At 39.4% G+C, this 14,347-nt stretch overlaps 1 protein-coding gene across 6 annotated transcripts in view; it reads left to right on the forward strand.

Annotated features, from left to right (window-relative positions):
* LOC129721677 (uncharacterized) overlaps window positions 1-14,347 on the forward strand; it is a 74,023-nt gene that overhangs the window by 36,503 nt on the left and 23,173 nt on the right. For all 6 annotated transcript variants that reach the window (XM_055674537.1, XM_055674538.1, XM_055674536.1 and 3 more), the window contains one exon: window positions 1,382-1,421. The gene's annotated coding sequence lies outside the window, so the exon portion shown is untranslated. The remainder of the gene's footprint in view (window positions 1-1,381; window positions 1,422-14,347) is intronic.

The following is a 14,347-nucleotide window of genomic DNA, read 5'->3' on the forward strand; positions in this document are numbered from 1 at the left end:
CCATTTGTAACGATTAAAAAAGAAAAATTTTACTGAAGCAAGTATGGGCTGACCATTCAAATCGAATGTGTGAACAATTGGGGCTTTACTGTATTTGAAACTACGCAAATTTTAGTGAGTGCCAAAACTATCCACCAGTTTGGCGGACAGACGCGACTCACAAACCATCAATGAATTTTCCTCTGTGGGCGTCAATTGGGGATAGTAAATTTTTGCACGCGTTTGCGCATAGTTTTTCTTTGTGCTATTATATTTTTGCCGGTACAGACTAGGAAGGGCACTGTAGTTTGAATTTGTTGTGGTAAAGCAGTCAGTGTTGTGATCTTTGTCACAATTATTGGCCGAGCAGGAATGAAATGGAAAGTGCAATCAGATTAAGCGCTACATAATGAAAGAGGATCAAACTTGCTGCATTCTTCTAGTTCATAGTCCATACTTGAATTTGACTAGTAGGAGTAAGAACCTGTGTTAATATGAATAATGGATATATTTTTTTTTTTTTTTTTTTATTCTCGTTTATTTTCCGTCGGTCTAGTTCCGCCACTGTTGTGGCCAATCACCGACGCCCAGGGAGGCGACTCCACACCTAGGACCCTTACTCACGACCCGTTTATTAACGGACCGGCGCCAACGGCTTTACTTCCTCATGCGATGGAAGGCGTGATCCCAGAGATTTTTTGCCTCAGAAAATCTCCCGGTGTCGGCTAGGATTGAATCTAGACCAGTTGGGTTGGTTGTGAGTGGATCACGCCACCTCACAACCATCGACACCTATGTCGGCGGTGGGATTCGAACCCAGGCGTCGTGCGTGGTTGGCGGAGACGTTACCAACCACACTAGCCCCCGCTACGATAATGGATATATGTGAAATACTTGTACCATAGAAATTGACTTTTTTAAATAAAAATAAAGCAAATCAACAATCGCCTTAAACAATAGTTGACCTAAAATCTGGCTCCCTCTGTGGTACATTTAATAAACTTTAAACCGACTTATTTATTGATTTATCACTTCACACCCTCTTTAAATACGGTCTGCATCTGCAACTGAAGGTGCATTTCGCCTTGAATTCGAAATCTCCCACCGAGAACGCTCTTAACCACCATGCGGAATCATTGAATGCACTTTTCATGGCATCCACGCACGTATAAGTAGGTTGAAAACACAGTGTGAAAACGAAATCGTATTTCGGATCCCCCATCTGGAGAATATCATACCGAAAAGGGGGAACCGATTAATTTCGCGATTGGCAACTTTTCGCAAATGGTTTAATAAAATGAAACACTCTCTGTTTTGATACTAATGACCGCCCCAATCCCAGTACTTATTGTTAATTAACGGATATTATTATTGATTCTCCTTCTCTCTAATTTACTTCCAGCGTGCTGATCGGCTGCGTGCGCCTTCACGCGAGATATTTGGTGAGTGTACACTTCAATTAATTATCCTACTTTTTATTTCTTTACCCAATAAGATTCTAGTCTATAAAAAAACCACGAATGTCACCTGCCAAAACAGATAGCATATAATTTTACAACCCCCAATAAGCTCGTAATCGGCAACACGATCGGCGTGCAAAAAGAAAGAGTTGGGTGTCCTTGTGCTTGGTGCCTCTGTAGACCATTGTTAATGCTGCAATTAACACAAAATGATTACCATGTAGGTACGAGAATACGTACGTGGAATCATCAATTTCATGGTCCCATATCCAAATTAATGGGGTTTTAAATTTAAACGCATGCTGCTCGAGAACGACGAAATGGATTATACGAGCTAGTTTCCGACATGATTTGTTCTATAAAACAAAAACATTTGAAATGTTAATGGTTTTGTTATGGAAACAACGATACAATGGGTAAAAATAGTAAAAACAATAATTAACAAGGAGATTTCCAGCTCTTTTACAATTGGTACAATTTCCTGAAACTAGCTTTTAGAACTAATTGTATTTTCAAGTGGCTTAAGGAATAAAAGATGGACGAAAAATGCTTGGGATTTAATATAAAATTCATGTACAAAACTTTGAATTTTATTTCATAAAAAATCGGTTTTGAGAACAGAATATTCACACATTGAAAACTTACAGAAAAAATCAATAACCGATCAACAGTTTCATGGATGATGTATAAATGCTAATCACATGGGCAAAAAGTCTGTTCCCTAAATCCCTACTAATGGAAAATCGATTATTTTTATGACAAAACTGTTTTATTCTTCGACATAGTCGACTTATTGCGGTGGTCCTCTAATTTTTCGACGCCAGTTTTGTAATGCTGCGAGTCAAATCCTTCAAAATGTCCGATTGTTTCCGACTATTTGTTTTCCTTCGAGCGCTTGCCAGAGAGCCTCATATTCAACAGGGGAAACAGAAAATAATTACTTCGGGCTAAATTTGACGAACACGGAAGGTGAGATCTGTAGCGCAATTCCTTCAATTTATCGGTTGTATCCCGAGCAAAATGAATGGAAGCATTGTCTTGGTAAAAGAGCACTATTTTCATCGCCATATGCAACCTTAGCACTAGCACTTAATCGATACAATAATGTACAATAAAAATTGTTGTTGATTGCTTTAAGCATGTTCAAGTTAGTCGACAAATCTTATGCTTTGCAAATCCCAAAAAATACTGTCCAACACTTTATTGGCTGATTATTGCGTTTTTGGAGCACTTCGGAAGACTCTTACCAAGCAAAAACCACTCTGCCGATTGCCATTTGGACTCAGGATTGGTTGATCTATGTTTCATCCTTTATAGCGAGTCGCCAGTTTTCAAGAAACGCGGCCCCCACCACGCGCATGACTTCTTCATGTGTAAGTAATCATGATGACCAAAGCGTTTGCCTGTGATATTAAGTACCGTGGAATGGGGTGAAATTGATCAGTGGGGTGAAATTGATCACCTGAAAATTCGTGATAAAAAATACTTATCAAAAGATATTGCTCTTACAACACTAAGCAATGTTAACGTGTCCTTAAACCACAGAACGGAAGGTCAACTTCAGGTATATGATGAAACAGAAAGTGTACACAAAGAGGACTGAAAAATCACGAATGAATTTTCTTTGCCCTCAGCAATATACATTTGTCGTGTACGTTTATGCCATTGCGACAGTAGTATAAAGTGGCATAATTTGTTCGATGTTTTGAATTGACGGTTATTTCAACAGCTTAACCTGTTCAATTCGAACTTTTACGTGCAATGGAAAAACGTTGTGCGAAAACAGCCAAGTTTCACTTTTGTGCAATTTTTTATCTTCGAAAATCTATAATGTGGCATAGTGGAAGTAAGTGAAAGTATCAACACAAGCTATCTGATGTCCCGTACATGTTGGTTTGGAATACGAACCACAATCAATGCTATTTAAAACCGGGTGTTCGAAACTGTTAATGATGTAATTATTGCGAAGGTCTTCCTCTCACGATTGTATCATGTGTTAGCGACAGTTATTTATAAAAATTAGTTTGAAACTTTATCGTTGTCATGATTCAAATATGAAGTGTTTTGTTTTTGTTTAAAGGCAGTGCTACTTTGTGTTGTAAGAAGATGTTGTACAGATAAATTTTGTTAGGCAAATATCTAGATATTTTATAATATTGAATCAATACCTTAGTCGACCATGAAATTTCTAAACAGGTTTCATTTTGTTATTTCATTATATCACATGTTTTATCGATCACCCGAGATCCAAACTCTGAAGGTATATCGGTTTTGGACTCATTGATGTTAGATGCATCCGATGGAATAAAAATAAGGAGGATGAGATTAGATAAACTTGGATAAGCTTCTGGAGCAACGGATAATGTGGTTGTAGTATATTAATTTGGCGAACGATATTTCGATATTAACTATTCACGGATTTCTGGTATTTATATATCAGCTAAAAGAATGTAATTTTCTGAACAAACGTGATTTCATATCATTGTCCTTCAATTTTTTAATGATGCATAAATCGCACTAGATCGCATAAATGACAGTTGGTACATGGGCGAACTGTTATTGTAGCGATTTCGAACTGTTTTAAATCGGAATTTTAAAACCGAAGGATAACGATAGAAAATTTTTAAAAATCATGATTTTATTTGAATGTGTGAATGAACCGGTTCTTAGAAAAGAGCGAAAGAATGAACAGCTCACGAAAAAGAGCCACGGTTTTTTGAGCGCACCATAACTGATGGATTCGCGCGAACTCGAAGTTTACCGAGAAAATACGAACTGCCAACGCTCGTGAATCATTGTCAACCATGAGCCGTTCATATGAGTCTGTTCGGAACGGTGAGTGAGCGGTTCAAAGCCGCTTTTGCAAAAGAGCCGTTTCGCACACCGCTATGTGAAGTCTTGCTCTTCCGCCTAAATAACACAGTTATACGTTTTGCCAAAGCCCGTCGACATGTTGAGCGAATGAAATAGCTTGTCCCCGGGTCGTTTCACACCTCCTGTTTTACTGGTCTTATTTCGAAAAATGCACACGAAAAAGCAGGTCTTTTTCACACAGAGTTCTATTCCACAAAATCAATTTGCGTCGAAGCGAAACTAATTTAGAACACTTTTATATTAAATTTAAATAAGTTTTAGAATGATCTTCCACATTATGTGGATGTAACCAATATTTTCTTTTCAATGGTAGTACAATGAATTTAGCAAATAGGATATGCAATCTCTCTGGTGCAGCGATACTATGTAAATCGCAGATTCCAAAGCAAAGCAAAGCCTTGCTACTACATTCTAAATCGGAACTCGACATTCTGTTATACACCGACTTCGCAGCCAGCTGCTTGAGAGTACAGGACAATTGCGGGGTTAGCGCTACGATCCTACTGACGCTAACAGTCTTTTCTGAGCCGCGATTCGAACCTACGACAACTGGCTTGGTAGGCTAGCATCGTACCTCGAGACCATCTGGGACGGTTCGAAATCGCAGATTCTATAAGAATTCGAATCCTAATCCCTTTTCGTGACGGCACAATTTAAATATTTCTTTCATCCCCGTACCTTTCAGTAGTAAAAATTTGCAAATTTCCAGATCGATTATATTATTCATACTCATACGTCAAAAGTGTAATATAAAACATCTTTCAAATGCTTGTGATAGTCATTATTGCTGGGAAACTTGAGAGAATTTAAAAGTAATAATATAGAATAAACTAATAACCGCATCAAAAGAGTGCACCTGTAGTGTTTTCGCATGGCAGATTTATACCAGTGTGTATGACAGATTTCAATAAAAGAAGTATAAATTCTATTTATTTTCCGTGTAAAATGCGTTCTTTCCACCACAAGGGAGCACTGCAAAATTCACTGAGCACTCAGCAGTTTTCGAATCACAGATGACCTTCCGTTCTGTGCTTAAACGCAACTTTTGCATGATTCACATACCTGTCAAAGTGAACCTTTGCATGCCCGGTGCAATTTTTCATATTTTCGAAAAATTCTTCTAGCTCAGTCAAAACTCAATCAAATTTGATCAAACAAGTTTCCAAATAATAAAAAAAGTGTTGAATTTACTTAAAGTAATCTTAGTTGAGGGTTAATTACGTAAATTTGGAGAAGTGAGTAAAGTTTGATAAAAGCTCAAAAAATGTAACTTTCAACAATGATCATTCCATATTATTAAAGAAATACTGATGAATTCACAGGAAAAGATTTTAATTTCAGAGCTAGTTTTTGAGCTTTTGCAACAAACCGAATTGAAATCGGTCTAACGACGATCAAATAAAAGCAAATTTAGCAACAAGCAGCTCGACAACCAAAATAAACAAATTTTAACTTGAAATATCGTTATTTTCGTTTACTAACTAGCTGTAAATGATATTTTTCAGTACAGAAATCATCATTTATCTTTGGCATATCGGAAAAAAAAGCACATTGCCAAAAGAATGTATGGATTTCAATGGTAATCAATTTCACCCCAATTTACCTCATAGTACCTTATAGAATTATCGAATTTATTTCATGAAGTAGATGATAGAAATTTCACCAATAGTCATAGAGGTTTACTGGAGCACATACCAGCTTGTTTTAAAACCATACTATTTCGGGAAAAATGTAAATGAAGCTAGTTAATTGGAAATTGTTATAAAAATTGATCAATTTCTCCCCGTTCCATGGTATCTCACTTAATTTCACTTTACGATTTTCCGGCCTAACTGCCATATTAAACCTTTCAAAGCGTGATGCTGAAGGCTAAATAGGGCAGTGCATGATCGTACCTCTACAACCTTCAAAGCGGTTGTAATGGTACTAACGATCATGATGAAATTGAGCAAACCAATATTTCACTGTTGAAATGGACGGAGTAGATGTTTCGTAACACTTATTGCTTCGGTTAAACAGTATTTTTTCCCATCACTAACCAACGCCTAACCAAACACGAAATCCCTTTTTTTTGTGGTGAACAAAATAACAGAAGTAGCGTCACTTCAAGAGCTATAACTTGAGTTATTAACATGTCAGGGTATGTTGACAGCATTTCAGTTGAGGTGGGTACAAACGGGCAACCCAAAAAAATCTTAATTTGCAACGCTGAACATGAGCTTTATCCGGGAATCCGTTGTCGTGCAGATCTGACATAGCTGTTCTCGATCATTTGTATCAGCCGTGAAGTAGAACCCGCTTGGTACTGGCGCACAAACCTCCTGCTAGATGGTGGAACAGGACCTGCGAGAGTATTTTGGAAACGAAGGCATTGTTGTCCTTCAGCTTTACGATTTCACAATAAACTACATGATCATCGGGGGCTGTTACTCGGCAATTACCTGATGGTACTCCGAAGTACCCTCGGCCTCGTCGATCATCTCGCTGACATCCATCAGATTGTTCCCATCTGCTTTGTTGCATCTATCGACTTGTGGCACATAACCTCAGCGCGAGTGGTTCACCTACTTACAAAACTCCACGTGTCACTGGCACGGGACAGCAGCTCGAACTCCTCGTTTTCATGATCTGACGCTGACGCTTCTTTCGTCTGAGAATCGTGGTCATGTCGTTCCGTGTCCGTTCGTATTTGGTCTTGTTCTTCCCATTAAACTTGTTCAGGTATATTGGGGCTTATTACGGATGTCACCTCACGGTGAGAACGAAGTGAAAAAATCTCACGGTGAAAAAAGATGCGTGCAAATCAAATGGGAATCACTTTCACCGTGCCTATTACGATTTTCACTTCACCGTGAAGTGACTCCCGTAATAAGCCCCATTCTCCTGGCCCAGCTCTTCTCATTCACCGCTACCTCGCAATCCCCGCCATAGCAGTCTACTGATCGGTGCTTCCACTCTTAGTGTCTCCGGTGCGGTCTCCGTGATAGCTGTGCGAATCCTGTACCAGCCGTCCTTGAGCGGCGATGCGTCAGACTCTCCGCAGTGGGTAATTCCTCTGCAACCTGAAAGTCCCAGAGTTGCTTGATGTTGATCCGGGGGTTTGGCAATGCCGTTCGTTATGCATGGTCGGCAAGGATACGCGATTGGTGCGTACGTTGGTAATGACTGAGAAGAACCGGCCGTCGATGAGAACATGGTTAATTAGGTTTGCTGTACGTTGGTCAGGTGATCTCCACGTGGTTTTGTGGATGTCCGCGGGGAGAAACTACCGCAGAGTTTCTCCAGCTGCGCGTAAACGCTTCTTTCACTACATCGGGTCTTTTTTTCATGAGGGCAGTGTACGTTGAGGATGGTGTAGTTGTAGACAGCCTTTTGTTCCCACTTGACCACACGACTCTGCATCTCGTACCAAGCTCGTCTCTGTACCCAGCTCGTTGTTGGTGCCGCCGCCCTGGTACCTACTGTACCCTGCGGCAACAAATCTCCGTACTTTCTGTCCTTTTCGGCAATGCTCCTAGAGCGCAACCTTGTAGAAGTGGCGGTGTAGTCTAGCTAATTCTGCAAGATTTTATGATAACTATTGGGTTGTATTGCTGACATGCACCGCCCAGCCGTTTATCAACCATGCACCCCGCATATACAGGGTGTTCAACAAATTTGAAAACACTTTAAAAATGTCTCAAAAAGATTAAAATATAAGTTATTCTTTCCTAAATTAATTTTATTGAAGCAGTGTTTATCAAAAAACGACATATTAGATGGGAGCACACCCCCTTTGTGTTGTATGACGAGCTTGAGACGTTTTTAAAAAAACCGCACGCGGCACGCACTTGGTCCATGAGGATCTCGTACCAGATGGGATTCAGACTTTCACTTTCTTTCTCGACAAACACTAGTGGAAGCTTCTCACGCCTCGATAGCGGCGCTCTAGAACCGCGGATATTTTGTGGAGTGTCGGTGCCCACAGTCGATCATTTTGGGCCCTGTGCGGCTGTTGCAAGACAAAGTATCAGTTTGGCACTGTCCAGTCTCTTCTACGTTGTAGCCTCCGTTACCCCGTGAGGCTTGCGTTTTTTGTTCGACTTGTATCCCAGGTGGTCCTTCGTCATGATGGTGTGGGCAGTACCAATCGACAAATCCAGATCAGCAGCGGTTTTCCGGATCGAACGATACATTTCTAGACGAACCCGATCTCTCACCAGCATGACGGCTACTGGCCGGCCGGATCTTACTCGGTCCTTGACCGAGCACGTCTCCCAAAGTAATTCCCGACTGTAAAGTAATTTTACAGCGATAATTGAAAATTCCTTATGGCACTCTTTATTAAAAAGCCATTTTAAATAATAGGTCATGAAAACGGATAGAGAATTACTGCAAAACTTTAATTGTTAACCGAAAACTTCGTATTGAAAAATCAGATCAGATGTTCAAAACGACACCGACACACTTTATTTCATGTAGGTTTAATGGGATAAATAGTTAAAAGTAATATTTCTTCAAAAATCTTAATACATTTCAATTACAATAAAGTCACCCAAACTTACAGAACAATATATGCTAAGCTCTTCGCATAATTGCTTCTAGAACCTATGAAATCTCTCTCAATCAAATTAAATTTATTCATTATCTTTTAAAAGGCAAATTAATGCAACCATCGAACGCTGCCATTCACATTAATCTTTCTGTAAAATATAATTCTGCTGTTGGCTATGTGAGAAAGTAGCGGTAAGCACCGCTGTCATTGGTAGATCATTAACGAGCCGTTGGGTGTACAACGTGCGAACGGCTGACTGCTGCTAGTCGATTCTATATGCACAACGAAATGTGGAAGAATGAAAGGGCCACATCTCGTCGTTGTGTTCGCGAGCGGAGACAACGGCAGCGGAAGAGGGCAACCCAAAATCAAATGCGCACACACAGCAGGGAAAGCTCCAAAATTAATCAAATTGCCCGTAACACTTTAACCCGCTGAGATTGCTCGGTGTGTATTAGAATGATTGCTGGCTTACATGAAGAATAATGAAAAGTAATCTCCGAATGCGTCTCAAGTACTAGAAAATATTTATATTAATAGAATGAATGAAATAATATGTTATACAACCCGATTGCATAATTTGTATGAGTCTTCATGGGAAGATTATCAAAATAAAATAGAATCCAATCCATCGTTCATCTCTAAGTGCAACCTATAACCGACTATTAACCGCGGTTTCGGTTGGAATGTTGAACCACTGTAGTGCTCACGTTCGTAACATCTTCTTACCGGATACTAGCAGTAGAAAACGGCCATTTAGATTCCCTAATTGACACACCCGCTGACGCTTTGATAGGTGAGTGAACATTTTTGGAGTTTTCGGTATGTCGGGCTTCCTTGTTGGCAGCCGCTTGGCACCTAATCAGGAGATTAATCACTCGGGCAGACCACGTCGCTGGGAGAATATTGCAGCAACAGGGGGAAAGTTATCATAATTTTTAGTCAATATTAGACACCATTGAATGCCGCATTCACCGGAATCTGGAGATAATTTATGATTGATTGAATGTTACATATGTCGCATTACGGCATAAGCATCAACCAGTTTCAACATGATCTGAGTTGATGCCCGATAACTCCATGTTGTACAACCTATATCTTACGTCTTTCACGCTTCATTTCGAAAAAATATAACTGCACTAAGTTGATGACAAAAAGTTTAAATGGGTATGTGGGTCTCCAAAATGTGTTAAAATGCTCCGCGACCACAATAATATGGTACAAACTGGAATAATAATGAAAAGTGCTCCGCTTTCACCACTCGTCGCTTATTGGAGGACAACATGTTTTTATTGCATTCTGTCTGATTTTCGGTTCACCTACTGAGACTTATCTCCTCAAAACAATCGCAACCGACAGTTTTGTCAATTAATTGCACAAGGTTCGCCATTAGCGAGTCAGAGCGCACCGCCATTTAAACTTGTGTTCCAAACTATCTCAACACAGTCGTTCTTAGTACCGTAGGTCATTTTTGCCATCCATTACGTAGACATCTTGCGTGGCTAGTGAGTGCCGGAAATAATGAGATGCATACGTTAGAATAGAGTACGCCTGCGACTCCCACGCAGGTCGGGCTAATGGCAGGTGACGTCACTTTTCAAGAAGCGCGGCAATAATTAAAAGCAATTAAAGTTACACCCTTGTATTCAGATGAAACAGTAAACCCTTTGCTAAGCGATGCATTGGGGGAGCAGCCAGGCTGGTTCATGTGAACTGTCTCGCCAAGAAAGCGATCGTATTTTCTTTTTTTCTTATACTAAACGATCGCGTGTGTAACAACAATCAGGTTAGGATCTTGATAGTTACCCCAGGTCGCGTGGTTTTACCTCTGTGTGGATTATCTTGATAACGAAATGTTAAATTATGCAACGAACATGACTTTGAAAACACACTTCATGGTCCGTTAGTAAAGCCAAGATCAGCCTTTATTATTTTTTATGATAAAACATAAATCAATCCGTAGCTTGGTGCCGTATCCAATGGCAAAGACGAAATTCAATTTTTTGATATGCATATTTCTTAGCGAACATGAATGATAATTAGTTTTTATTTCGATTTATAGCATTGGCAAGTGCGAGTTTTATATGAGTGATAAATGATTTGTGGAACGAGGCGATTATGTTGTGGAACAGGGTGATTATGTGAACTTGATTACTTGCTTGAAGGAAGTTTTTATGTGTCGTTCAGGGCTGCAATAACAAAATATCCATGAATAATTTAAAAACATCTGTTATTGGTCAGCATGATTGACAATATTGGCTTGGGATCACTTGTTGTTATATGACTGTTGATGAAGTATAACGCTCTACTCTTTTTTACCTATTATTCTAAATCTAACTTTGTTGACTTTTTTCCGTCTCATTATGTATTTTTCTAATATTCTTACTAATAACATTTGATTGCACAGCGCATTTTTCCAAAGTGTCAGAGCAATTTGCTCACAGACACTTGAGAAAAGAACTCAGGCAGTGGGGTTGATGTTATGGTGTTGAGACAGTTGCACTTTCTCAGCCATCATCTTCTTCGAACGACGGTCAATGTATTACGTCGGGGACCTCCTATCTAACTGCCTCCCAGCTGGTCTCGAGGTACGATGCTGGCCTAACAAGCCAGACGTCGTAGGTTCGAGTCTCGACTAGGGAGAGACTGTTAGTGTCAGTTGGATCGTAGCGGTAGCTCCGCAATTGTCCTGTACATTTAACAGTTGGCTGCGAAGTCTGTGTATAATAAACAGAAGGTCAAGTTCCGAATCGGAATGTAGCACCAAGACTTTGCTTTGCTTTTTACCTCCTAGCTCACTACTTGGAGATTGGCAGTTGGCTACCATTAGCGTGTTGGTGGATGACTCGCCACACACGTTGTAGTTCCAGGACTCGTGAGCCCGGTTCTTCACTGATCTTCTGATCTAGGTTATCTGGAGTAGTGTCTGGCCTGCTCACTATCATCATATCGCTCTCCACACGCACAAAACGAGAGCATACGAAGAGAACACGCTCAGCGGTCTCCTCCGCATTCAAGCACTCGGAGACCCCACGTTCCCGAGCCTGTGTAGATACTATCTGCAGCAACTATGGCCTGACAGGATTTAGTTTTCTCCATGGTGGCTTCCGACCAATGCAGATACCTCCGAAATAAGTCAGTGCATCCGTCTACTCTCCGCGGAATTGAACAATTCTCGCTGCTATCTGGCCATCGAGGATGACCTTCTGCTCGTTTGTCCCTTGTGTCACCTCGGTCAAAGCACTCATGGTGCGCTTACTCCAGTTTCCTGGAGTGCATCCAGTCTTAATCCTCTTCTTGTACACCGTTTATCACCTCACGATCAGTGTTGCCACATTTTCATCTGTACTGGGAGCAGGGATGTCATGTAGAAAAACTCATGTAGTTTTCGACGAGTTTTCTACGTAGAAGACCTCTCGTAGAATACCTAACCAAAAACGAATATTCTACAAGTGTTGTACGAAAACCTGCAAAGAGATTTTTGTGGTAAATTACATAAAGAATAAACGAAATTTAAGTTTAAAGTTATTATTTATTGTTAATTGTGTTGATTATTTTGTATGAATTGAGAATTTATATAAATTAGTAAACTAAATTAAGTAGCAAAAAACTCTCAAAACTGAGTAATACTGTACCCAAAAAGTGAGTAACAATCACTCAATTTGTGAAACGCCTTGTTTCTCAATTCTGCGTATTTACGGGGTTACTCAGTTTATGAGTTGTTCCACTTTTTACGAAAATGCGTCAAATCTTACTCATTTTAGAGTTATTTTTCCCGAGGGTGTAAAGAATTCTTCCTGCAACCGTTTGAAGTTACATGGAATTTTTTGTGGGCTTTTTTTATATATTCCAGGGGAACCATGAACCATTGAGATGTTGGGTACGCTCTAAATATATTAAATTTGACAGCGATAGCATAGTTCTGTAGAAATCAGGCCTTGGATGTGCCTTTGCTGTTGCACTGATTTTGTATGTGACGCCTATATTATGCGATTTTGCTTAATTAGCATTTTTGGATGACAACAAATATGTTGTTGAACCGTGAATTACGCTTGAATAATTGAGTGAAAACTTTGTTTGCTTTTTGAAGTTCCGTTGCTTGTTTCGCCATAATCACAAAGTAGTCCGGAAAAACACTTTCTTGCTTCTTCGTGTTTCTTTTTGTCGGTAATATTAATTCTCCCGTTACTTAAATACATCTAATCAGCGCTGCGAATGGCATTTTATGACTCATACTGTGAATTTTCGAGTGTTTAAGAGTTTTCTACTTGCAGTGGTTTTTTATCGTAGAAAACGTAGAATACAGTTTTCTACGTAGATTACTTACGAGTCCCGAAAAATCGCGTAGAATATTGTGCATTTGAATAAAAATTATCAAAACGTCGCTGACGAACTGGCAGTCAGGCTCACTTCCGATGTTTATTTTTGTTGTTCTCGCAACACTGCAACCATCTCAGCCCCAAGTATGATGACAGTTCTACAAGGTATGCCACATTTTTATCTATCCACGCACACAAACAAATCTCGTTATGAAAATTTTCGTTTTTTGTATGGAATTCGGAACATTTTCGGAAACTTCTCGTTTTATGTTGTTTTATATTTGATTTTTTTGATTGGAGAGTGAATCTCCAGTTGAAACACACTAGAAATTGATATTAATTTAGATTTAGTGTGAAATATTGCGACAATATGTCGAAATAAAATATATAAAAATGCTATATTTCTAATAGTTGGAGCATAATCTTAGTCATTGTCATAGCTTATGACTTTTGTTACTGTATGAAACATAAGCGACTCTATTTAGAAGCGCTATAAGACTACAATAAAAAAACGAAAAGTGCAAAAAGGTTACCGGCAAATTGATGAAAAATAGCATATTTTACCTAAACCGCAGCATGTTTATGTATTCCCCACAAACAAAACATGTTTCAACATCATTTCTATAACTTTTCAGGAAAGTATGTTTTATTAGTTTAGTTTAAAATGCAAAATCATTTCAAATTTCATACAAAATTGGAAAAAGTTAATAACGATCACTAATACTAATACATCGACGTGAATAGCATACCTTGTAGAACTGTCATCATACTTGGATCTCAGCCGCCACTGCGCTGTCAATCCGGCTTACAAAAACAAATACATTGAAATCATTCTCGCTGTTCATGTTGTGTTAACACGCAGTTGTTCTATGTGTTTGTAAAGTCGGAAGAAAGTTCGGAAGTCGGAAGTCCGACTTCCGAACTTTAATTTAGTGCTGGCGCCACAATACCATCCCTGACTGGGAGCTACAAAATTTTTTTTCATCTGTACTGTTTCCGGGAAAAATCTGTACCAAAATCTGCACCACTATTAATAATATTAATTCTCAACTACTAGCTCGATTGTCAATAAAACTTTTGCAAACTTAAGAATGGGGCTCGGTAGTGCATATAACCGAGCCATTGCGGTGCAATCTCCTGAAAATTCAGCCAAAAAACAATGAAACCCATAATTCAGCAAC

The sequence above is a fragment of the Wyeomyia smithii genome, chromosome 2 (assembly GCF_029784165.1).
Source record: "Wyeomyia smithii strain HCP4-BCI-WySm-NY-G18 chromosome 2, ASM2978416v1, whole genome shotgun sequence".
NCBI classification, from domain to species: Eukaryota; Metazoa; Arthropoda; class Insecta; order Diptera; family Culicidae; genus Wyeomyia; species Wyeomyia smithii.